Source organism: Gorilla gorilla, chromosome 8, assembly GCF_029281585.2.
Source record: "Gorilla gorilla gorilla isolate KB3781 chromosome 8, NHGRI_mGorGor1-v2.1_pri, whole genome shotgun sequence".
Taxonomy (NCBI): Eukaryota; Metazoa; Chordata; class Mammalia; order Primates; family Hominidae; genus Gorilla; species Gorilla gorilla.
Window position 1 is genome coordinate 144,606,422 of NC_073232.2, and position 25,636 is coordinate 144,632,057.

At 59.2% G+C, this 25,636-nt stretch overlaps 1 protein-coding gene across 5 annotated transcripts in view; it reads right to left on the reverse strand.

Moving 5' to 3' along the window:
* The window catches only part of STK32C (serine/threonine kinase 32C), a 109,236-nt gene that overhangs the window by 40,648 nt on the left and 42,952 nt on the right, over positions 1–25,636 (reverse strand). The window lies entirely within an intron of this gene.

Genomic DNA, 25,636 nt, shown 5'->3' on the forward strand with positions numbered 1-25,636 from the left:
TTCTGCACCCCCAAGCCCGTGTCCCCAGGTCTGCACCCCTCAGTGTGCCATATCCATGAAGGGCCAGCACTGTGCCCTGAAGCCAGGTTTAGGACACCCACTGGTTCATGACATTTCACCTATTTACCCACTTTTACCCCAGCCTCATGTTCACTTATTCTCTGGGGAATTCGACAGCTGGAACAACCCCCTACACACATCGTTATTCTAAAGGCAGGGAAGACACAGCCAAGGCCAGAGGCAGACCCGGGGAGACAGCAGGGTAGGTACTGACCCCTCCTGGGAGGCACGGCCTGGAGTCTCATCTCATCTCCACTGCTCCCTGGGGGTACCCTGTGCCGTCTAGTGGGGCAAGTGCTTTAGGCACTCAGTGTGTGGAGGAGGAGACAGAACAGTTTCTAGACGAAAGGTTTCTTCGCATTTTCCTCTGAACTGGAAAATGCCCACTCCCTTCCCAGGGTGCCCCAGGATAGCACCAGGTTTCAGCATAGACGCAGCAGGCAAAGTGTCCATCCTCATGGGCCCTGGGGACAGAGTCACACACCCAGAGTTCTTTCAGCCTGAGCTATGGGTGCCGTGACAAGGACCCATGGAGGCTTCAGGGCTCCGAGCACAGGGCAGAGCTGGCCTGAAGGCGCAGAGTGGCATCCTGGGGAGAGGATGCCTGTGCTGGGCCCTCCAGGACAAGTGGGCATCAGCTGGGGGAAGGGAGGGGGTGCCTAGGTGAGGGGCCAGCCTGGGCACAGGCAGGAAAAGGACCCCAAGGGTATGGACAGACCCACAAGCTGGTCCTGGGTGAAGTGGGAGAGCAGTCAGCAGAGCACCTGGGGGTGAGGAAGGGGCTGTGACCTGTGGCCTTGGTCTCCTCTGCACAAGAAGGCAGTGGGGCTTGACTCGCAGAGGTGGGGAGAGCAGTTTGATTTAAGCGCCTTAGAAAGGCACTCCCCACTGCAAGTGGCCAGAGGGGCACTGACTGGCACAGGAGGTTGGGACCAAGTTGACGGAGGGGGTGGGGCTTCAAAGGGTGAGAGAAGAGGCTGCCAGGCATCAGAGCTGGGCACTGGGCAGAAAGGCCGCAGAGGACGGGCCGTGCTGCACAGACAAGACCCGTGGCCGACACCCACAAGCTGACACAGCCCCCACGAGCCCCCGTTCCAGGCGGCAGCTGCCCCACCCTGCATCCCAGCCTCCTTCCTCAGGAAAACCTATGCACCCCCAAACAGAGATTATGTCATCGAGGCAGAGGCTGCTCCGGCACCAGCAAAGCCACTCCAAGGCAGCCCAGGCCGCGGCCGCACAGGCAGGGAGCAGCTGCCGCCATGTGGTGTCACCCAACATCACCAGATGTTAAAGGAAAGTCAGCTGTGAACCAGCACGTGGGACAGACGGGCTGAACTGGAGGAGGGAGGAGAGTGAGAGGGCAGCTGGGCCGTGGCAGGGGAGATGGGGACACCAATGCCATCCAGCAGCCAACCCCAACAGGACAGACCTCGGAGTCTGTGGGGCCTGCCCTGCAGTGGGGAGGGGACAGGGTGTCAGGGCAAGGCCCAGGGCTGAGCTGGCTGCCTACAGCTTGGGGAGATGAACTCCACTGGGCGGCTCTGGGTCCAAGGACCCTCTGTCCACCTAGGCTCCACCCAGGCCCAGGTTGCCGCTGCCCAGAGACCCCTGTGCTCCTTGCAGCGTCCGGTAGAGGCAGAAGAGCCACAGCGGGCACAGGAGCCCGTGGTCGTCACAGCCTTGGCCATTCCCAACAGAGCCGAGAACGAGGGTGGTGGTCCACGCCCACGTGCATGCCTAGGACGGCCACATGGCACCTGCTGTACCAGGCCCCTGACCCTGGCACTTGGCTCATGGGTACCTGGAGTCCAGTCCTGCACTGCCCTGGGAAACGAAGCCAGCGTCTTCCAGTCCATGGGCACGTGCTCTGGTGGCCTCCCCCAGGACCCCAAGCAGCCCGCACAGCACAGAGCCCTAAGCCTCTGGCCCCCGAGCTGTGAACCGGCAAGGGAGTCCAGCCACCATCACCTCCACTTTAGAGAATAAGCACAAGTTCCCAAGGTTAGTCCCTCCCGGAGAGGAAAAGGATGGGAAACAAAATCTATTAAATAACAAGTCAGAAGCATAAGGGAGTCACGGCAATTGTGTCACCTGCGCCTGCACACCTGCAAAGCCTCCTGAGGGTGTGAGGGAGGCGGCGGCTCCAACAGGGGCTCCCAGCCAGGAGGCAGCAGCAAGGCGCATGCGTGCCGGGGCAGGGCTGTGGCGTAAGGGCGTGCAGGGGGCGGGGCGTGCTGGGGGCTGGGCTATGGGGGTCAGGGCGTGTCAGGGGTGGGGCCGTGGGGTTGGGGGAGTGCTGGGAGTGGGGCTGAGGGTGGGGCTGTGGGGTTAGGGGCACACGGCCCCCACTTTGCAGTGCCTGTGATTTGAACACAACTGCCCCTGCTTCCTAAGACTGACCAGGAGGGCAGCCACAGGGACACCAAGGACACCAAGTCTGAGACAGCCATGCAGATGCTGCTCAGGGAAGGCGCAGGCAGGGCAGGAATCCTGGATGTGGCTCCAGGATGCCGTGCAAGCAGCAGAGTGGAGACCTGTGGGCTTGGGCAGGGCTCACCGCACCAGCACCCATGAGAAGCCCCGAGCCAAGTGGTCCCTGCCGGCCATGTCCACAGGGATCCCTGCTCAGGGACCTGTTGGCCCAGACCCCGCCAGGTGAGTCACGGGCACTGGCAGGGGGCTGACCAGCATCGTGGCTGTCCTCTGGGTGACCGTGGCTCCACCCTGATGCCCAGCTCCTGCTGCCCCCAGGTGCCCACCTGGCCTTGCCACTGTGCACAGCAGCCCTCACGCCCTCCCGACCCCAGCCCAAGTCTCCAAACCAGTGGAACTGGAGACCCAGTGGCTGTTTCAGGCTCCTGTCCCCAGCTCCTGTCATTAGCAACCCATGAGGGTCTCCACACTGCCCCGGGCTGGGCCAGGACCTCCCATGACCATCGGCCCTGCCCCACGCAAGCCCAGGCTCAGCCCCATTCCCGGCTCCCAAAGGAGAGGTCAGCTCTCATTCCAGCACTCAGTGGAGGAGGTAAGGAGAAGGAAGTCCACCGGCCGGAATCTGTCAAAACAGCTCCCTGTGGGCTTTGAGGGGAGCAATATGTAATCAGCCTGGTGTCCCAAGAGTGGTCCTGCAACCACCACAGTCACCAGGAGCCAGTGTCTATGGAGTCCATCAAACTCCTCTCATGAGAGTTCCCGGAGCTCCCTGCATGCTGGCTCCGCACCGGGGGAGGGAAGGGGCTGAGGCCGCAGAGCCTGGCAGAGGGGTGGCACTGGCAGAGGGGACAGCACCCTGAGGGCAGGTGTGTGTGAGGCGCCCGGGACAGGTCACTGCAGAGAGGAGCCCCACCCCGAGGGCAGGTGTGTGTGAGGCGCACAGGACAGGTCACTGCAGAGAGGAGAGGGCAGGTGTGTGTGAGGCGCCCGGGACAGGTCACTGCAGAGAGGGGCCCTGCCCTGAGGCAGGTGGGTGTGAGGTGCCCGGGACAGGTCATTGCAGAGAGGAGACCCGGGCAAGTGTTCCTGAACCTTCCAGGTCTCCGCCTGGCCTTCCATCGGCAGCACGGAAGTCGGAGACTGTTCTAGGCAAAGGTCAACGTCTGGTCCCCAGAGAGGAGGAAGGTTCCAAGCTGGGCAAGAGGCCAACACTGCACTCAGAGCCCCCAAAACCAATCCCTGCCTCATGGTGGGCTCCGTGCAGGCCACCTCCACGCCCACCTCCTTCGGGCCTCAGTTTCCTCCTCTGCCAGTGGGAGGGTACAGTGGGGGTCTGCATAGCAGAGGCCTGGGTGGGGCCTATGGAGCATTAGGGGAGCCAGAGATGTCCCAGCAGGACCCCACCATCCCTGGGGTCACCCCCAAGGAGCCCTGAGCCCCAGGCCCCATACATCTGCCTCCTGTCTGCCACAGGACCGGCCTGGGGGTCTGGGAGCCACCACGTGGTCACCCAACAGCAGGGGTGACCCCAGCTACTGGGTCCCCAGGCCATGAATCTGCTCCCAGGCCCTACCCAGTTTCCCCTAGTCCCAAGTCCGCTCTCATGGGGGCCCGTGGAGGGGGCAGAGGCCAGGCCCCTGCAATGGGAGGAGAGGGAGCAGAGGGACGGGTCTGCGTGGTGGTGCCATGGGCAGCCCTGGTCACCGAGGAAGCCGGACAGGCTCCCAGAAGGAGTGGGTGTGCAAAGGGTTGGGGTCACGTCACTTGATCTGGGCCTCAGAGGGGAGTGGGCACGGCCCCTTCGTTATACACAGAGCCTATTGTGAACGGCCGAGGAGCCCTGTGGCCCTGGGAAGGGGGGGCATAGGAGACCCCACACCATCTCTTTACCCCACCTCGCCCCACACTCAGCCCCTGAGGACTTGGGTGAGCACCCCAAGAGGGTGGTGGGTGCCCACCTCAGATCGACTCTGGCTTCCGGGGGTTGAGCCCTGAATGCAAACCCTCCACTACCCACCACAGGCAGGTCAACACCCTATGCCTCCTGGGGCCTCCGACCCTCCACTACTCACCACAGGCAGGTCAATGCCCTACGCCTCCTGGAGCCTCCAACCCTCCACTACCCACCACAGGCAGGTTGATGCCCTATGCCTCCTGGGGCCTCCGACCCACGCCTCCCCCTCACATCCCCCTCTCATCCTGCTGGGCCACTCAGGGCTGGACCTTGGCACTGTCTGATCAGAAGTCTCTGGCCAAGAACCCACTAGGGACATGGGGGCCTGCTAACCAGCCAAGGTCAGAGGTCACCACATGAACCGCTGGCCAGGCCCCTTCCAGACCCAGGAAGGAGGGAGATAACCTCCTGGAGTGAACTCTTCAGTGTGGGGGAAACACTCAACAAGCCCACAGTGTGGCGCCAGGTGCCAGGGAGGGGGCTAAAGGGGGAGGGGGCTGCCATCCTACAAGGCCATCGGGAGACATTTCTGAAGGGGACATTTGGTAAAGAAGTGTGGGCATGGGTCGTGATTACAGGGACCAAGACTGGTCTGTCACACTCCTCGGCGTGATTTACGCCGTGCAGCGATGCTGTCAGCGCATCCTCCACCCGTGCTGTCCACCTCTCAAATTAAGACGCAGGTAAAAGGAGAAGCAGACGCAGCTTCCCACAATCCCATCTCACAGCTAGGGGGCTCCTTCCCAGGAACCAGGATGCATCTGCCTGAAGGAAGCACCTCTGTACTTGTGTGCACCCAACGGCGGGCGTGGGATGGACGGAGCGGCTCGGAGCTCCGGGCCCACCAGCACCTGCCCTCATTGTGCAGCTTGGCCAAAGGGCCACAGACACAGTCTTCCCAGTACAGCAAATGCATTCGAATCAAGGGTCTTTAAAATATTTATTCTTCAAGGAAGGCTTTTATTTTTTTTGGCGTTGGCAACTGAGAGCAGGTCCTATGAGAATCGCCATCTGAATCCCGCTAAGTGACCCCAGCGTGGGGCCGCCTCCTCCCACGTCACTCTGGATTCTGCATCCACACAGGTGGGTTGAGAAACCAACCCCAGCCTCCCACACCTCCCACGGTGTCCGACAGCCTCTCCAGGGCCTCCCCAAGGGCTGCTAGCTGGGGTCTCAGTCCCTGAACCAGGCCCCACAATCAGAGATAGGTTCTCTTGAGACTCGTCAGCACTAAGCCCAGCATCCAGGGAGGACGTTCATCCTCCCTAACGCAGCATTTCCCTGTTCTCAGAGGGTTTTGCCACCATCTCCAGGCTTACCAGGAGCAACAAAATAACCAAAGAAAAGGCAAGGAGCTTTTCTGGAAAGCAGCATTCCAACGCAATTGTTTCTGGTTTCTGGGTTGCCAGCACAGGTGGCCCATCCACATGTCTGCCTGGAAGGTCCTGCCGGGCCTGGGAACTGGAACCGGGCAAAAGGAAGCTGGAGGGAGCAGAGGGAGCTGGAGGGAGCTGGAGAGAGTCAAGGGAGCCTGGGGAGCCGAGGGAGCTGGAGGGAGCTGGAGGGAGTTGGAGGGAGTCAAGGGAGTTGGAGGGAGTCGAGGGAGCTGGAGGGAGCTGGAGGGAGTAGAGGGAGCTGGAGGGAGGTGGAGGGAGTCGAGGGAGCTGGAGGGAGTCAAGGGAGCTGGAGGGAGCCAGAGGGAGTCAAGGGAGTTGGAGGGAGTCAAGGGAGCTGGAGGGAGCTGGAGGGAGTCAAGGGAGCTGGAGGGAGCCAGAGGGAGTCAAGGGAGTTGGAGGGAGTCAAGGGAGCTGGAGGGAGCTGGAGGGAGTCAAGGGAGCTGGAGGGAGTCAAGGGAGCTGGAGGGAGTCAAGGGAGCTGGAGGGAGCTGGAGGGAGTCAAGGGAGCTGGAGGGAGTCAAGGGAGCTGGAGGGAGCTGGAGGGAGTCGAGGGAGCTGGAGGGAGCCAGAGGGAGTCAAGGGAGTTGGAGGGAGTCAAGGGAGCTGGAGGGAGCTGGAGGGAGTCGGAGGGAGCTGGAGGGAGTCGGAGGGAGCTGGAGGGAGTCGAGGGAGCTGGAGGGAGCCAGAGGGAGTCAAGGGAGTTGGAGGGAGTCAAGGGAGCTGGAGGGAGCTGGAGGGAGTCGAGGGAGCTGGAGGGAGTCAAGGGAGCTGGAGGGAGCTGGAGGGAGTCAAGGGAGCTGGAGGGAGCCAGAGGGAGTCAAGGGAGTTGGAGGGAGTCAAGGGAGCTGGAGGGAGTCGAGGGAGCTGGAGGGAGTCAAGGGAGCTGGAGGGAGCTGGAGGGAGCTGGAGGGAGTCGAGGGAGCTGGAGGGAGTCAAGGGAGTTGGAGGGAGTCAAGGGAGCTGGAGGGAGCTGGAGGGAGCTGGAGGGAGTCAAGGGAGTTGGAGGGAGTCAAGGGAGCTGGAGGGAGCTGGAGGGAGTCGAGAGAGCTGGAGGGAGCTGGAGGGAGCTGGAGGGAGCCAAGGGAGCTGGAGGGAGCTGGAGGGAGTCAAGGGAGTTGGAGGGAGTCAAGGGAGCTGGAGGGAGCTGGAGGGAGCTGGAGGGAGCTGGAGGGAGCTGGAGGGAGCTGGAGGGAGCTGGAGGGAGTCGAGGGAGCTGGAGGGAGTCGAGGGAGCTGGAGGGAGTCGAGGGAGCTGGAGGGAGCTGGAGGGAGCTGGAGGGAGCCGGAGGGAGCTGGAGGGAGTCGAGGGAGCCGGAGGGAGCCAGAGGGAGTCAAGGGAGCTGGAGGGAGTCAAGGGAGCTGGAGGGAGCTGGAGGGAGCTGGAGGGAGCTGGAGGGAGCTGGAGGGAGTCGAGGGAGCTGGAGGGAGCCAGAGGGAGCTGGAGGGAGTCGAGGGAGCTGGAGGGAGTCGAGGGAGCTGGAGGGAGCCAGAGGGAGTCAAGGGAGTTGGAGGGAGTCGAGGGAGCTGGAGGGAGGTGGAGGGAGTCGAGGGAGCTGGAGGGAGCTGGAGGGAGCTGGAGGGAGCTGGAGGGAGTCGAGGGAGCTGGAGGGAGCCAGAGGGAGCCGGAGGGAGTCGAGGGAGCTGGAGGGAGTCGAGGGAGCTGGAGGGAGCCAGAGGGAGTCAAGGGAGTTGGAGGGAGTCGAGGGAGCTGGAGGGAGCTGGAGGGAGCTGGAGGGAGCTGGAGGGAGTCGAGGGAGTTGGAGGGAGTCGAGGGAGCCGGAGGGAGCCGGAGGGAGCCGGAGGGAGCCGGAGGGAGCCGGAGGGAGTCGAGGGAGCCGGAGGGAGTCAAGGGAGCCGGAGGGAGCCGGAGGGAGTCGAGGGAGCCGGAGGGAGCCGGAGGGAGCCGGAGGGAGTCGGAGGGAGTCGAGGGAGTTGGAGGGAGCCGGAGGGAGCCGGAGGGAGTCGAGGGAGCCGGAGGGAGTCGAGGGAGCCGGAGGGAGCCGGAGGGAGTCGAGGGAGCCGGAGGGAGCCGGAGGGAGCCGGAGGGAGTCGGAGGGAGTCGAGGGAGTTGGAGGGAGCCGGAGGGAGCCGGAGGGAGTCGAGGGAGCCGGAGGGAGTCGAGGGAGCCGGAGGGAGCCGGAGGGAGTCGAGGGAGCCGGAGGGAGCCGGAGGGAGTCGAGGGAGCCGGAGGGAGTCGAGGGAGCCGGAGGGAGCTGGAGGGAGCTGGAGGGAGCCGGAGGGAGCCGGAGGGAGTCGAGGGAGCCGGAGGGAGTCGAGGGAGCCGGAGGGAGTCGAGGGAGCCGGAGGGAGTCGAGGGAGCCGGAAGGAGTCAAGGGAGTTGGAGGGAGTCAAGGGAGCTGGAGGGAGCTGGAGGGAGCCGGAGGGAGTCGAGGGAGCCGGAGGGAGTCGAGGGAGCCGGAGGGAGTCAAGGGAGTTGGAGGGAGTCAAGGGAGCTGGAGGGAGCTGGAGGGAGTCGAGGGAGCTCGAGGGAGGTGGAGGGAGTCGAGGGAGCTCGAGGGAGCTGGAGGGAGCCAAGGGAGCTGGAGGGAGTCGAGGGAGCCTGCAGAGCTGAGGGAGTCGCCCCTCCACAGCACATCTAAGGCCAAACACTGGCTCAAGGCGAGAGATGGCCACGACGTCACCTCTGGCATGGCTACCACCAAGTCCAAGGCAAAAGCATTAGGTGACATTTCAACACTTTTCCCCAAGAATAAAAAATGATCTGCCCTCCCGTGTGCCTGGCTAGAACCTTCCTCCCACCCTGCAGGGACCCGCCTCTGCGTCTAGCACTCGGCTGAGTGGCTGGCCCACGTGGGCGTAGAAAGAGCACTTCCAATAACAAACCATGTTAGGAAAGCCCGAAGCCTCAGTGGGGTTTCAGGTTAAAACCTAGTCTTTTCAGGCAGGGCGCGGTGGCTCATGACTGTAATCCCAGCACTTAGGGAGGCCGAGGCAGGTGGATCACGAGGTCAGGAGATCGAGACCATCCTTGCCAACATGGTGAAACCCTGTCTCTACTAAAAATACAAAAAATTAGCCAGGCATTGTGGCGGGCGCCTGTAATCCCAGCTACTCAGGAGGCTGAGGCAGGAGAACAGCATGAACCCGGGAGGCAGAGGTTGCAGTGAGCCGAGATCGCACCTCTGCACTCCAGCCTGGGCAAAAAGGGCGAAACTCCATCGGGGAAAAAAAAACGAAAAAAACATAGCCTTTTCATAAGCCAGGGCTTGTATCAAAACTGGTAAGAAAATGCTCCCAATGAGGACAGCAAAAGAAGAGAGGAGAGTAAAATAAGCCTGCCGCAGGGCGCCGGGAATCAGCACTATGTCACCCCGGCACAATGCGTGCACCCTCCACGAAGGCTGCCCCCAGACCTGGGAGCCCAGGAGAGTAAAATAAGCCTGCCGCAGGGCGCCTGGAGTCAGCACTATGTCACCCCAGCACAATGCGTGCACCCCACGCGAAGGCTGTCCCAAGAGCTGGAGAATCAGCTCTGCTCCTGACACTCCAGGTCCCCTCTTGATGTCTTTGGAGGCCCGGGAAGTGGGTGCTGGACAGTTTCGGAGCTGCCACGTGGTGGATGAGCTGCCCACAGCTGCAGGCGTGTCCCAGGCCTGGGACGCTTCCCTTCACAGCCCACCCCACCCGCTCATCCGGGAGAGGCCCCCACCTCCGAGTGTCCTCAGGCAGAACCAGCCCGTTCACCCATGGGAGGATTGCACAGCAGAAGTGGGCACTACTGTGAGAGCTGTCACAAAGATCAAACGTCACACGTGGTTGAAACACAAGCAGAAGTTGATTAAATGCCGTCTCGTCTCCTATGACCTGGGAAGTGCTTATGATGAGGAAAATCATGCCCCAGGACTCCGAGACGCAGGCCCCGCAGAGCTTGTGCAGCCTCTGGGGATGTCTGGCCCACACGGGGCTCCTGACTTAGGAAACACCGGGCCAGGTGGAAGAGTTGGAACCAGCCCGATAGCTCCTCCTGGCAATGGGTGCCCCCCACTCCCGCTCCTCAGGTGCCCTGGCCCGCTAGGTCAACAGGAACCACAGGAGTCACCAGACATCACCTCACAGACCCCTCACCCTCTCGCCATGGCCTGCGGGAACAAAGACCCACCACGCTGACGGGCAGGGTTGACACAGATGGGGACAAGACAGGTGGGGGCTAGAGACGGGCATGAGAGCCGCTGGGCAGGGGTGGGAAGGCTCCCGAGTTACAGCGGGGAACATAGAGCAGAAGCGTCCAGCCACAGCAGCACCCAGGAGAGGAGCAGGAGGCCCTGCAGGAAGCAGGTCCCTCAACCCTTGCTGAGCCCCACGCGGTTTCCTGCACCACTAAGGATGTGTTGAAACCCCAGGGCAGGAAGGTCAGAGATCCGGAGAGGGGATGCAGGCATGGGTGCTGGCCTCTGACCCTGGACTCCTCAGTCCAGAGGGGGCCTGGAGCCTCGAGGTCATGCCTGGGTGCCAGCACCATGGCCCAGCATTACATGCGCTGCCCACGCATCTCCGAGGGCCCAGCTGGCCACCTTCCCCTTCTCCACCGTCCCCTCACCCAGGGGCAGACCCCCGTGACCAGCAGCCTGCAGCCTCTGCACACCCTGGAGCCCTGGTGTCCAGCTTGGACTTGCCCGGGTGGCTTGGTGGTTTCCCGGCATCCCCGGGCAGCTCCAGGACAGGGCTCTGTCCTCAGCTGGCACCACCACCCTTCCAGCCTTGGGGAGCCAAGTGGGGTCTTACTCTGGGAACATACCCTGTGTCCCAGGCTCCGTCTTGGCAGCGATGCCCTCACCCTGTCTTTTCTGTGAAACAGACACAGCCAGGATGTGGCAGCAGCCCAGAGCTGAGTCCTGTGGGGCCCCTGGGCTCCGAAACAATCGTGGCTTCTCCTGCCCAGGTACACAACCAGAGCCCGGGGTCCTGGTGCCTACACCTCCAGCAGGACCCTGTTGGCGGCAGCATTCTTGCCATCTCCCTCCCCCACCTTAATTGCAGTGAAAGCTTCCACCCATTAAACAGGCTCAGTGGCAGCTTCCCGGGCCAGCACTGTGGATCCTGGTCCTGTCTGGTCTGAAATTGTCTGGAATCATGTTCCGGTGTTTAATATCGACATCCTCAGACAACACGGGGATCTGCCATAAATGAGTGATTAGGGCAACCGCCTGATCAATACAGTATCTCCGGGTGGCGGAGGCTCAGGCCTGAGACCGCAGTGCCTGAGACCGCAGGAGTCGCCCACGGCAGCAGGGACCTGGGCTCCTCCAGCTCCCCCAGCCGCTGGAGAGGTGGGCAGCGGCACCTCCCCCCAGGCTGCCTAGAGGGGTCCTACTGTCCGAGGCCCGGCCCCACCCACCCCTGCCTCTCACTGCGCAGGGCCTAGCATCCCAGGACCACCCACAGGGGCAGACCTGGAGGACTCCAAGGCCGCCTGGCCCTGCAGCAGCTGAGAAGCCTGCTCCTGGGGCTGCCCGTCCAGAGGCACAGATGCTCGGGGACCCCGGAGCTTCGATGGAGATGGCCCTGACTCGGGGTGGGGCTTGGGGCTCCTCCTGAGTCCTGAACCCTGAGGCAGGTGTGCCTAGCCAGTGCGGGGGACGCTGGCCACAGCAGCAGCAGCACTGGATGAGGGGAGCAAGCCCAGTGGGATCCCAGGGCTGGGGATCAAAGCAGAACAGCCCACGAAGGAGCCCTGGCCGGGAGCAGATGGATGGGCAGGGCCCTGTGTCCTGGGGTGTGGCTGCACCAAGGGCCACACTCAGGGCTCACTGTGGGGCCAGCTGGGGGCTGCCCATGAGGCTGGGTCCTCAGGGGGTTGAGGCCTGTGGATACAGGACATCCCCTGAAAGACCCCAGAGGTCAGTGTGTTCAGAGGCCAGCATGAGATGGGTAGGTGTGTGGATGGGCCAAGGCTGGAAAAAGCCGTCCACCTATCTGTCCTTCCATCCTCCCATCTGCAGCCCCTGGGGTCCTGCACAGCCCTCCCACACCCGTGCCACTGTCTCCCACAGAGGGAGACGGAGGGGCTCCTAGAAGAGGTGGCTCCTGGCAGCCACAGGCCCCTAGGCCAGCGGGCTGTGGTCATTCAGGGTGCCTGAGAGCTCCCAGGGAGTGGGGCAGAGCTGGAGGAGGAGTGACTCAGAGCATGGAGGGAGCATCACACCCCACAGCCAAAGAGATGGGCGAGGCAGAGCTGCGAAGGAGTGGGTGGCAGGATGCTGCCTGTTCTGGCACAGAAAGCCACATCACCCCTGCCCACCCCATCTGGTGCCCACCCCCTGCTGCCGGCCCCCTGCCCTGCCCTCCCTCTGCCTCTGTCCCCAGGGGCACCCACTGTGAGCCAATGATGGCAATCCCAGGCCTGACACCCCCACAATCCTCCCCCCAACCCCCACCCTCCACCAGGCCCCTCTGCAGACACTAGGAGGGGGCCCCAGAACCAAACACCCCCCAGGGGACCCATCAGCTGCCCTGGGCTGGGGGCTCCTCTACACCTGCAGGTGGGACTCAGGGCTCTCGAGCCTCCACTGTGCAGCCTGCCTGAGGCCCAAAGGAGGCCGCGGCCCAGCAGGCCCCTGAAAGCCACAGGCCCTGACATGGGCTGCAAAGGCCAGCGAGGCTCCCCTCAGTGCACAGACTCCACCAGCCCCGGGAAATTGGTCAGGACAAAGGGCTCCATGTCCCAAGTGCCCTCACTGTCCCTGTCACCCCATCACACACATGTGCTGATGAATGCCAGCTGAGTGGCCCCCCAGGACCTCCCCGGGAGCAACAGCAAGTGTCCCAGCCCCAGGACATCGGCCCTGACCTGACCTAGAGAGGGGGGCAGCTGCCTCTCCTGGATCTGCAGTGGACAGGCGAGAGGGCCCGGCTGCCAAGGCTGGGCAGGTGTCTGCCGGGCACAGCGGGAGCTTTGCTCCAAGGTGGCATGAGCTCCAGTCTGATCTTCACACACATTAGCACTTGGTAGAGTGGAAAGCACCTTTCCCCAAACCGTCAACAGCACTCGAGGAGTTCCTCACAGCCTCCTTTTCCTAAAATGGAAAGCATGGCCCTGGCCGCCCCCCATCACCCTCCACGGGGCCCTTCCAGGGCTCTTTGCGAAGGACAGGTGGAGCCCGTGTCATCCTCAGGACGGGTCCAGTGCGCTCTCCTGGGTGCCTAGGCCAGCGCGTTCTCCTGGGAGGACAGGTCCAATGCGCTCTCCTGGGTGGCTGGGCCAGCGCACAGGCCTTCCTGTGGAATTCCTCCCAGCCCACCAAACAGGAACAGGGCGGCGGGCTCACAGCCGGTCCCCCAGGCACCTAACGCCCTGGGTACCGACTGCTGTCCACGCTGACGCTGTGAGGGCCAGCAGGCCCTGGAAAAGAGCTGCTTCTGGACTCACACGGATTCCCACTGCCCCTCCTGAGTGGGCCCAGGCCACACAGTCGCACACCTCAGGGCCGGATGAGGATCCCCAACCACCACAGTGCCAAGGAGGGGCTGCGAGGGCCTCGAGGGCATGGCCTCTTCCACAACATGAAGGTCTCCGCCCGTGGGCAGATGGGGGTTAAGGATGACCAGTTCATCAGGAAGGAATTTTATCCTAGAAATGCTAATGGCAAATGGTAGGAAAATATCATCTCCAACTAAAAGCATTCACTCGACAACACATGAACAGGGCTATAGCTTGGGAGGCTGCTGCACCGGGTACTGGGGGCACAGCTGGGGGCATGGACGGGGCTGTGGCTTGGGAGGCTGCTGCACCGGGTACTGGGGCACAGCTGGGGGCATGGACGGGGCTGTGGCTTGGGAGGCTGCTGCACCGGGTACTGGGGCACAGCTGGGGGCATGAACAGGGCCATAGCCAACCATTCTCACCCTCATGGGCACCTTCCCCATCCCAGCCTCCAAGCCCTGGGGCAGGTGGGAAAATGGGCCCTGCAGGACCCTCCTTCCATCCAGGGTAAGATGTAACTCCCTGACATGGTTTGGCTCTGTGTCCCCACCCAAATCTCATGTAAGATGTAACTCCCTGACATGGTTTGGCTCTATGTCCCCACCCAAATCTCATGCTGAATTGTCATCCCCAGTATTGGAGGAGGGTCCTGGTGGGAGGTGACTGGGTCAACGGGGCGGAGATCCCCCTTGCTGTTCTCGTGATAGTGAGTTCTCACGAGATCAGTGTTGGAGGAGGGTCCTGGTGGGAGGTGACTGGATCATGGGGCGGAGATCCCCCTTGCTGTTCTCGTGATAGTGAGTTCTCATGAGATCTGGGCGTTTGAAAGTGTGTGTCACTTCCCCTCCACTCTCTTCTACCTGCTCCAGCCATGAGAACATGCTGGCCTCCCCTTGGCCTTCCACCATGACTGTAAGTTTCCTGAGGCCTCCCAGCCAGGCTTCCTGTACAGCCTGCAGAAGTGAGTCCATTAAACCTCTTTTCTTTATAAATTATTACCCAGTCTCAGGTAGTTCTAGCAATGAGAAAACAGACTAATAACCACCATCTCAGGAAACCACGGCCGGCATTCCGGAGCAGCCCCTGCAGTTTCCCTGTGACACTCGCTACAGACTTTCTGGGATGTGCCCTCACAGGGCTGGTCACCTGAATGAAGGAGCTGTGTGTTTTCAACTGGCTTGAATAAGCCCATTGGGCTTCGCGGGGCAGGGGTTGCCATGGTTTCCTGTTATGGGTGAGTGTTCTACATGGGCTCCAGACCAAGGGCAGAGCGCACGCATCACGGAGGCCCCGTGCACACATGCCACAAATGCACGCTGTGTAAAGTCTGGTTCAGGAAAAAAAAAAAATCCAAGCTAAACCCTGATGATGTTGAGAGAGGGTCACCTGGCTCAGGGACCCTGGAACCAAAGCTGTCCCCAGAAACAACTGTTCAGGTTGAGGAGACATCGACACGTCCTCCCAGCCACGTTGTCAGGGACAGCAATGGCCTCAGCCTCCGCCTGGCCCCTGGCCCTGCTCAGCCACTGGGAAATGTACCAAAGCCCAGCCCCAGAGTCTGGCCCGGGGTCCTCGCAGGTGTCCGGCTTGGAGACAAGGACATGGCACCACTGAGAGCCAACTGCATGGAAGAGGGAGGAGGCCAAGCCAGAGCTAGAGCGAAATCCGCCCCCGCGGCCCCTCTGCCTCCACCAGCTCCTGTGTGCCAGGGAATGGGCTCCACCCCAAGCCCCAACGCCCTCCCACACCCTCCCACCGGACACACAGGCCCCCGTCTTGGGATGCTGGGCACTGTTGTCGGGTCCTGGGTGTTGCAGGGGGCTGCTTCCCAGACCCTCACCTTCAGACCGTATCATTCAAGGGGACTGCTCTGCTTCCTCGGCCCACCTGCAAGCAGGGGCCAGCAGATACCCATGAGGCACACCCCACTACTCTGCACCCAGGGCCCCGTGATCGAGTCTGTGCCCCATGCAGTGCTCATGGATGCCACCAGCGGCCGGGTGGGCATTGCTTCACCACATGCCCATCACCACCTGGAGGGGCAGGGAGAGGGGCGAGACAGGGCCCAGTTAAAGCCCGCGCCCGACACCACAGTGGCACCTGGGGAACCCTGGACGTGCCAAGGCCCAGCAGGAGCACAGGGGACAGGCCGCGAGGTCAGCGCTGCCAGACCCTCCCTCCCAGAACCCCGTCAGGACGCTCATGTGGGCCCCCAGCAGGCCCCTGGCCCACAGAGCTCTACCTCCGCTCAGTCCAGCCCCTGGGGCTGGGGGAAGCTGTCCGACTGGCGTCCCCACCTCCCACAGGCCTCAGGGACTACGAGCTTAGGCCTTGGAGACGATCACTGCTTCCCATGGGGAGGACTCAGGGACTACGAGCTTAGGCCTTGAAGACGATCACTGCTTCCCATGGGGAGGACTCGGGGACTACGAGCTTAGGCCTTGGAGACGATCACTGCTTCCCATGGGGAGGACTCGGGGACTACGAGCTTAGGCCTTGGAGATGATCACTGCTTCCCATGGGGAGGCTGTGGAGTTGCCAGGTGGCTGGAGAATCTCCCCGGGAAGGAATGAGGCGCCTGGAACTGACAAACGACCTCAGTAAAGTTTCAGGATACAGAACAAACATTAACAACAATCCGCAGAGTCACACACCCCTAGTCTGGCTTCCAGATGGGTGGGGTTGGAACGTGGACATCTCTGCACGGCAGGCTCTAGTCAGGAGGACACACAGACAGGATAGGAAGCAGCGGGTCTTCAGAGGGAGCTTCCCAGGCTCCTTAACCCTGTGCGTCCACACCAGGTCTACCAGTGGAAAGACAGACAGCCCCCGACCCAGGGCCACACCCTCAATTACCAGTGGGCAGAGTCACGGGGAGAAAGCAGCCCTGGCCCCCGCATGCTGAGCCAGCTCAGGATCCTTGTGTGGACACGGACAACAGGAGCCATCAGGCGCTGCAGGCATGCTCTGAACTCCTGCAAGCAAGTCCCAGGAGACCCGCAAGCATGGCAGCCTCTTCATAAAGTGCAAACACAAGTAAGATGGAGCAGGGATCGCTCAGGCAGGGATCTACACGTCATCAAAGTTTTCCACACCCTGAAAGAAACTACAGCCACAAAATCCCAGCTGCCAGGGAGAGCACAAAGTGGGGGCTTACGGCAGTGTCCCAACTCCGTGGCGACAGTGTCCACGGGAGCGGACAAGAAATCAAACACACATGGAAAAGTCACTAACAAGTCTGCCTCCCTCGAGGAAATATGTGTGGCCCCCACGCAGGGCCAGGCTTACAGGGACACAGACCCCGACCGTGGGCAGACAGCCCGCGGAAGCCAGCGGAGCGACCTTAGGACCGCAGTGGGGGCTCCTCATGAGAGGTGGGCCACATGGAACACGACCCACGAGGCAGCCACAAGGTGCAGGCAACCCCAGCACCATCGGTGCATGAGCAGGTAAACCTGATGTGGCACAGCCACCCTGGGGAATGTGCATCGGCCACTCGGAGGCATAGGGCAGAGGCCCCGGCCAGCACAGTCGGGCAGGAGAAAGAAACCAAGGAATCCAAACTACAAAGTCATTTTTCACAGAAATAGGAAAAACTATGCTAAAATTCACATGCAACCAAAAATGAGCTCAAATAGCCAAAGCAATCCTAAGAAAAAAGAACAAAGCTGGGGGCGTCACATTACTGGACTTCAAACTCTACTACAGGGCCAAAGGAAAAGAGGAGCCCAAATCACCTCTCCTCGCAGACGACAGGATTCTATGCCTAGAAAACCCCGAAGACTCCCCCACAAGGCACCTGGAACTGACAAACGACCTCAGTAAAGTTTCAGGATACAGAACCAACATACAACAATCCGCAGCATTTTTATACACCAATAACATTCAAGCTGAGAACCAAATCAAGAATACAATCCCATTTACAACAGCCAAAAAATAAAATACAATACCCGGGAATACACCTAACCAAGGAGATGAAAGAGCTCTACAAGGGGAACTACAAAATACTGTGGATAGAAATCAGGGGCCGGGCACGGTGGCTCACACCTGTAATCCCAGCACTTTGGGAGGCCAAGGCAGGTGGATCACCTGAGGTCAGGAGTTTGAGACCAGCCTGGACAATACGGTAAAACCCTGTCTCTATTAAAATACAGAAAATTAGTCAGGCATGGTGGTGCACACCTGTAATCCCAGCTAGTCAGGAGGCTGAGGCACAAGAATTGCTTGAGCCCAGCAGGCAGAGGTTGCAGTGAGCCAAGATTGCACCACTGCACTCCAGCCTGGGCAACGGAGAGACAGTCTGTCTCAAAAAAATAAAATAAAAAAGAAGTCAGAGATGACACAAACAAGTGGAAATGCATCCCATGCTAACAGATTGGCAGAATCAATATTGTTAAAATGGCCATACTGCCCAAAGTAATCTACTGATTCAATGCTGTTCCTATCAAACTACAAAGTCATTTTTCACAGAAACAGGAAAAACTATGCTAAAATTCACATGCAACAAAAAATGAGCTCAAATAGCCAAAGCAATCCTAAGAAAAAAGAACAAAGCTGGGGGCATCACATTACTGGACTTCAAACTCTACTACAGGGCCAAAGTAACCAAAACAGCATGGCACTGGTACAAAAACAGACACATAGACCAATGGAGCAGAATAGAAAACCCCAAATTAAGGCTGCACACCTACAACCATCTGATCTTCGACAAAGCTGACAAAATCAAGCAATGGGGAAAGGACTCCCCATTCAATAAATGGTGCTGGGAGAGCCGGCGAGCCACATGAGGAAGAATGAAGCTGGACTTCTGCTTTTCACCATATACAAAAATTAACTCAAGACAAAGACTGAAATGTAAGACCTCAAACTATAAAAGTTCTAGGAGAAAAGCAGAAAACACCCTTCTTGACATCAGCCTTGGAAAGAATTTATGACTAAGTCCTCAAAAGCAATTTCCATAAAAACGAAATGTGACAAGTGGAACCTAATTAAGCTACAGAGCTTCTTCACGGCAAGAGAAACCATCAACAGAATAAACGGAAAACCTACAAACAGGGAGAAAATATTCACAAACCATGCATCTGACAAAGTTCTAATACCCAGAATCTATAAGGAACTTAAACAACTGAACAAGCAACAAACAAATAAACCCATTAAAAAATGGGTAAGATACAGCTGGGCACGGTGGCTCACGCCTGTAATCCCAGCACTTTGGGAGGCCGAGGTGTGTGGATCACGAGGTCAGGAGATCACACCACTGCACTCCGGCCTGGTGACAGAGTGAGACTCCATCTCAAAAAAAAAAAAAAAAAAAACAAACAGGTAAAATACATGAACAGACACTTTTCAACAGCAGACATCCAAATGGCCAACAAGCATATATGAAAAACATGCTCCACATCACTAATCATCAGAGAAATGCAAGTCAAAGCCACAATGAGACACACCATCTCACACCAGAGTCAGGGCGACTGTTCCATCTCACACCAGTCAGGACGACTGTTATTAAAAAGTCACAAAACAACAGATGCTGGCAAGACTGCAGAGAAAAGAGAACAAACGCTTATACACTATTAGTGGGAATCTGAATTAGTTCAGCCACTGTGGAAAGCAGTTTGAAGATTTCCCAAAAAATATAGAACTACCATTTGACCCAGCAATCCCATTATGGGTACGTATCCAAAAGAAAACAAATCGTTCTACCACAAAGACACGTGCATTCGTGTGTTCATTGTGGTGCTAATCACAACAGCAATGACGTGGATCAACCCAGGTGCCCATCTACGGTGGACTGGATAAAGAAAACGCAGTAGCTATACACCATGGCATATCACACAATCGTAAAAAAGAGCAAGATTATGGCCTCTGTGGCAACATGGATGCAGCTGGAGGCCACAATCCTAAGCGAATTAATGCAGGAACAGAAAACTCAATACCACATGTCCTCATGTGTAGGTGGGAGCTAACCACTGGGCACACATGGACATAAAGACAGGAACAATGGACACCGGGACTGCGAGGCAGGGGAGAGGAGGAGGAGTCGAGGGTTGAAAAACCAGCCACTGGGTACTATGCTCAGTGCCTGGGTGACAGGATCAATTGAATCCCAAACCTCAGCATCAGGCAATATATCCAGGCAACGAACCTGCACCCTCGAATCTAAAATAAAAATTGAGATTATGTAATCCCAGCATTTTGGGAGGCCGAGGCAGGTGGATCTCCTGAGGTCAGGAGTTCGAGACCCACCTAGCCAACGTGGTGAAACCCCATCTCTACAAAAAATACAAAAAAAAAAAAAGATAGCTGGGCATGGTGGTGGACGCCTGTAATCCCAGCTACTCGGGAGGCTGAGGCATAAGAACTGCTTGAACCTGGGAGGCAGAGGCTGCCGTGAGCTGAGATTGTGCCACTGCACTCCAGCCTGGATGACAGAACGAGACTCCATCTCAAAAAAAAAAAAAAAAAAGTTGAGATTATAAAAAAGAAAAAGCATGGCGCAGTGACACATTGGGTCCAAGCTGGAAGGACCCTGACAGAAACACAGTGCCAGGTGAAGGCAGCTAGAGACAAGAGTTCATGCATCGTGTGACTCCGTCCCTGTGAAATACCCAGTGCCACGACCCAGGGACAGAAGGCAGTGTGGTGGCTGCCAGGAGCTGGGGCAGGCGGTGGCGACGGATGATGTCATCAGCAGGCATGGAGTCTCCCTTAGGGCTGGTGAGACGCCTGCAGTTAGATAGAGGTGGTGTGAAGAGTACGTTCTCAACATTGTCAATGCACTAAACACCACGGAACTCTTCACTCTAAAGTGGTTAATTTTGTGTGCTATGAATTTCACTTCAATTAACAAGATAATTATTTAAGTGGCCCACGATCAGTCGGCTGTAGGCTGCAGCCCCCTGGAGGGACGCCTGGTCATCAGGTGGCCCCATGTGGATGGCATTACATGGTAGGGAAGGTGGTCAGGGCAGAACTGAGCCGCAGGGACCCCTCAAGCTGGGAGTAGGAGTTAGGTGGGCGGGACGCACAGGGAGCTGGGGACCTTGAGGAAGAAAGGGACAGAGCTTTGTGCCGCACCCCAGCACTGCTGGCACATCCTGCTGGACCGAGGAGTTGGTGGAAGAACGGCCTCACGGGGAGGAGGAAGCCAGGCCAGGACCCCTCCAGGACCCTCCCCACCAGCGAGCTGAGGGGCCAGATGCCATCCTGAGGGGTTTGAGCTGATGGGGGGCATGGATGCAGGGAGGGAAGAGGACTCCCCGAACCAGCACCTAGTGGGGCTCCCATGGGACACACCCCCACAGGGCCTCACTGTCACCCCAAAGCCAGCGAGGTGGGACCCAGCAGACAGCACAGTCTTCTTTTTCAACACGAGTTTCCTCGGTGGGAGGTAGGGGCGGGACAGTCGCTCACGGCAGTTTTCCTTGATGGAAGACGTAAAAAATCACGTGAATAAATAGGGCACTTCATTCTGACTTTCACTTTAGGAAAGACGTTAAACTACGTTAAATTCATAAAAGTTCAAGCCTCATCCATCATACCCGTATTTTATTTATACTCCGCCTGATTTCAGAGGATTCAGGACAGCCACACATCTTCCTGACCTGCTGCAACATCAGAACAGTAGAAGGTGCGAGCAGCAGACATGGCCGCAAGGGCGGGGCTCTGGGGGAGCCGCAAGGGCGGTGAGGTGGGCTCTGCAGCCACCCGGGGGACACTCTGCTGGGCACTGGCTCTTCTTAAATGACAGCCCCTGCTCCTCCCTGCCACACTCAGCCTAGGCCTGGCCCATCACAGTGAGGGTGTCCAGGAAGAGCCAGTCCTGGGCTTCTGGAACTAGGGGAGAAGCGACCACCAGGGTTGCAGGGGCAACACACAGCCTGGAGGAGCCTGTGGGGTCCTCACTACACTCTGGGGCCCTGCCTGGGTGTGAGGAGAGGACACTGTGCAGAGACAGAGGGCAGGCCCATCAGCCCCGCACAGCCCTGGGAGGCCTCTCGCTTTCACGACTCGGGACAATGTCTTTCCTTCCTGCTGAAGGCTCTGGGTCAGGATTCAGCCGCAGGCAGCCAGGGCACACACAAGGCAGTAATAAATGGCAAGCAGCGCATTAAAGATGGGCAAGAGGCCCGGGCAGATGCTTCACAGACGAGGAGCTCCCGAAGGCCAATGAGCACAGGAGACAGGCTGTCCTTAGTCGCCACGGAAACACAAGGAAAACCCAATGCGGGCCCCCTCCATCCCCCCGGAACAGCCAGGGAGAGCGACAGCAGCGAGGCCTGGCAAGGACACCGGGCACCTTGACCCACACGCTAGGGGTGAGGGGGTGCCGTGCACGGCCGCTTAGGAAACTCAGGCAGCATCTTAGTTAAACATAAACTTGCTGTGCCACCCGGCAATTCCATTCCTAGCTATTTACACAAAAGGAATGAAACAGACGTCTACCCAGGAATGTGCTTTGCTGCCTTACAACAGTCAAATACTGGAAATAACCCAAACGTCCATCAAGAGGATAATGAATAAAGAAATTATGTTATATCCATACGATGGAATACCACTAGGGGACTTTTTTTAAAGGAACAAACTCCTGATCCATAGCCACGTGGATGAATCTCAAAGGTTACATTGAGGGAAAGAAGCCAGGTTTACAAGAGCGCGTCGTGCGATTCTGTTTGTGTGAGTTCAAGAACGGGCTGGACGCATCCACAGTGAGAAGCACAGGTTTGTCTCTGGGGGTAGGAAGGGGATGCTTGGAACAGAGCCCAGAGAACTTTCCAGAAGGAGGGCAACGTCCTCTGTCTCCATGGGGGGTCTTGGTTACACAGGAGTGCCCATCTGTCAAAACATCAATCTGCATACTCACATCTGTGCCCTTGACTGTAATTATACCTCAATACAAATAAATAGATCATCTAGATCAGGGACATTCTGTAGTGGAAGCGTTTTAGGCATCTTATCTGAATTTCAGGAAATGGATGTTTACCTCTGGCAGCAGGAAACTGAGGCTCACTGAGGTTACATGGCCTGCCCACGCCAAGGAGCCCTCAATCTGTCTCCAGGACAACCCCGAGCCCTGGGGGAGGAACAAGCCAGGGCTGGAGGGGAGGAAGGAACGCGGGCGTGGGTGGGGGAGGCGCTGGGCAAGGGACGCTAGCTCCATGGGGTGGAAGGAGTGGATCACAAATGCTCTTGGGGAGGAGGGCACTGGAGGGGGCTCCACCGGTGGGGCGGGGTGACTCCAAGGAGAGCATCACACAAGCAGGACTTGGGGGCAGCTCGAGGTCAGAACAACAGGACTTCTCAGCCAGCCTTGAGGCATGGAGTGACAATGAACACTGGGGGTGGGGAGGGCTGCGAGGACAAGGCCGCAGAGGAACTGCAGCTCCAACCCCACCAACCACCGTGAGTGCTGGGAGCTCAGCCGTCACTGAGTGGGCAGCCCCCACCTGCCCCGCTGCAGTGGGGAGACCCAAAGCTGGGCCAGAAGCCGGAGCAGCCCCTTCCAGCCTGTCCTCAGGCTTCCCCGGCCCTGCTCCCCGCATGGTTTCTCTGGCCTGTGACACGTGGGCCCTGGGCTCAGTCCGGGCAGTGAGCCAGCTGCAGTAGCAGCCCCTTTAGAAGCAGCAAGCCCAGTGTGGGGTGCAGGTCTCCTTTTGGGGTCCCTTGAAACCTGGCCAAAACGCGAGAAGTCTGCACAGCCCAGCATTCACTTGTATTCTGGAGGCCTGGAATACACCTCAGATCACACCTATGTGTGCGTGCCTGTGGGTGTAGCTCTGTACATGTGAATGTGCATGTGTGTCTGTATGCATGTGCATATATGTTTCTGGGGCTACAGTTCTGTGCATGTGTGTCAGTGCGTGAGCATGCATGTGTATGCAGGTTCAGCTCTATGCCTGTGTGCACGCATGTCCCACATCGTGTGTGTGTGTGTGTGTGTGTTGGTGTGTGTGCATGCCTGTGTATGCAGGTGCAGCTGTGCCTGTGTGCATGCGTCACAGTGTGAGTGTGTGTGCCTGCGTGTGTACATGCACGTGTCTGTTGGTTCACATGTTGCATCGTGTGTGCATGTGTCACATCGTGTGTGTGTCTGTGTGTGCATGCATGTGCCTGTGGGTGCAGCTCTGTGCATGTGTCTGTGTGTGTCTCTGTGCATGTGTGTGCACGCGGTGGTACGCACAGGGTGCTGCACAGGGTCTCTTCAAGTGAGTTGATTATGTGCCTGGCCTCATCTGACCGACACATGGTGCCCGGAGCCTGGAAAATCTGCTGCTGAGCTGCAGGACTGAGATGCAGCCTGGATTCCACTGGCCGCACCGGATCTTCCCGAGCTCAGGGCTGCCTCCCAGCCCTGCTGGCTGCTGCAGGAGAACCTGGGGAAAGTGTGTGGCAGCAAGCTGCAGCCTCACAGCCATTTATCACCATCATTGCTCTGCTAAGAGCCAGCGCCTCTGGGCTGGCTGCTGATGGATTGATTTTCCCCAAGGGCAGGAAGGCTGCTCGGGGCTAACAGCTAGTGGATGGTCTTATTTCCCAAACCTGAGCTTATGAGCCAGACCCCAGGCTGTCCCCCAACCACATCCACCTGGGAGCATTCCAGACCCTTGCCTCGCCTTGCAAAAGGTGGAGGTGGGCCCTGGGGTCCCCTTCAGCCATGGCCTCCCCCCAGTGCCTGTGGGAGCGCTGACTCCAGCGGCACAGTGGGGGCAGTCCTCCCAAGTCCGAGAGGTTGGTGTTGGGAGGAGGCGTTCAGTGAGAGTCCCTAGCCTGCCACGGCCATAATAGCTGACACCCACCCAATGGTGACCTCCCAGCCACGTGGGCCCCAGATGCCTGAGCCAGGCCCCCTGTCCTCCACGCCTGACGACCTGAGCCCTCCCCTGACTGCTTTCATGGTCTCTTGAGAACCCTGCAGAGTTTACAAGCTGATGCCTGGTACTGCTGTGGGCCTTGGGACAGCGTCCCCTCAACCTGTGGCAGGGGACTGAGGGCAGCAGGGGACCAAGGGCAGCACCCATGTGAGGAGGAGGCCGAAAGAGCCCACCCCACCCCACATAGCCTGTGGGCGGCTGAACAATGGCTCCAGGGATGTCCAGGCCCCAGTCCCCGGACCTGTGATTCACCTTATGTGGCAAAAAGGATTTGGCAGACGTGACTGAGTGAACAATCTTGAGAGGGTGGGACTCCTGAATTATCCAGGTGGGCCCTAACTGCTCACAGCCGTCCTTGCAGGGAGACACTGCTACCAGGGAAGGTGACACCACAAGTGAAGCACGGGCCCACGCCGCTGGCCTTGCAGATGCAGGGGTCATGAGCCACGGCTGCAGGGGAGCGGCCTCTGGAAGCTGGAATTGGCGAGAGCAAACCCTCCACGGCACCTCTGGAGGGCAGGTGGCCCTGCCAGCCTCTGGAGCTGAGAGTGAATGTGCACTGTGGGAACCGCAGAGTATGGCCGTGAGTTACGGCAACCCCAGGACCCAGCATGGCCTCTTCCCTTGGAGTCCCACGCCTGCTCCCCGGCCTGCCGGATATGAACCCACGGCCGTATTTGCTAGTGCTGCCTTGCAGAATGGCCTGGGGGTACCAACCAGACACCCCTCCCTCCCTCTGCGTCTGTAACCAGCAGAGAACCCACAGGCAGCCCAAAGAACCACAGCGAGCCCTGCACATCACCCTGGACTCAGAGCTCCATCCTGGCCAGGGTGAGGCTGTGGAGCGGCCCAGGGCTTCTTCCCATCCTGGAGGCGTCCATCAACACACCTGGTGAGGACCCACCTGTGGCCCAGGGCAGAAGCAGGACCAGAAGGATGCAGCCCCCCTCCAGAGCAACAGCCAATAAGGGTAGGGCAATGGGGTGGGGCCTCACCTCCCACCAATCAGAGGGGGTGATCTGTCCTGAGGGGGGAGCCAGGGGTGAGACCAAGGGGGTTCTGAACCACAGTCAGATGGGGTACAAGGAGGGTGGCACCCCCAAAGTGACTCAAAGACGCAAATGACTAGGGCTCCATTATCAGATAGAAATACAGGGGGTGAGGAGTGTCCTAACCGGGGCCCTCCATTCAGCAGCCGGCACCCCTGACCCATGGCTGGGGACTCTGACATCCAGAAGAGTGTCCCTGGGCTCAGGCACTTCCAGCCAGCTTCGGCCCCCACATGGCAGTGGCCCACACACCCCATCTGTAAAGCAGGCAGCCCTACAGCAACGGTTCCCAGGCCCCTGGCACTCAGGAAAAAACCAGCACACCTGGCAAGAGACCCAGGCAGAGAGCTGCAAGAATAGCATGGAGGGTCAAAACAGAGGCCACGTTCCCAGAGCCCCCAGCTCCTTGTCCCAACAGTGTGGGCCCGTGCT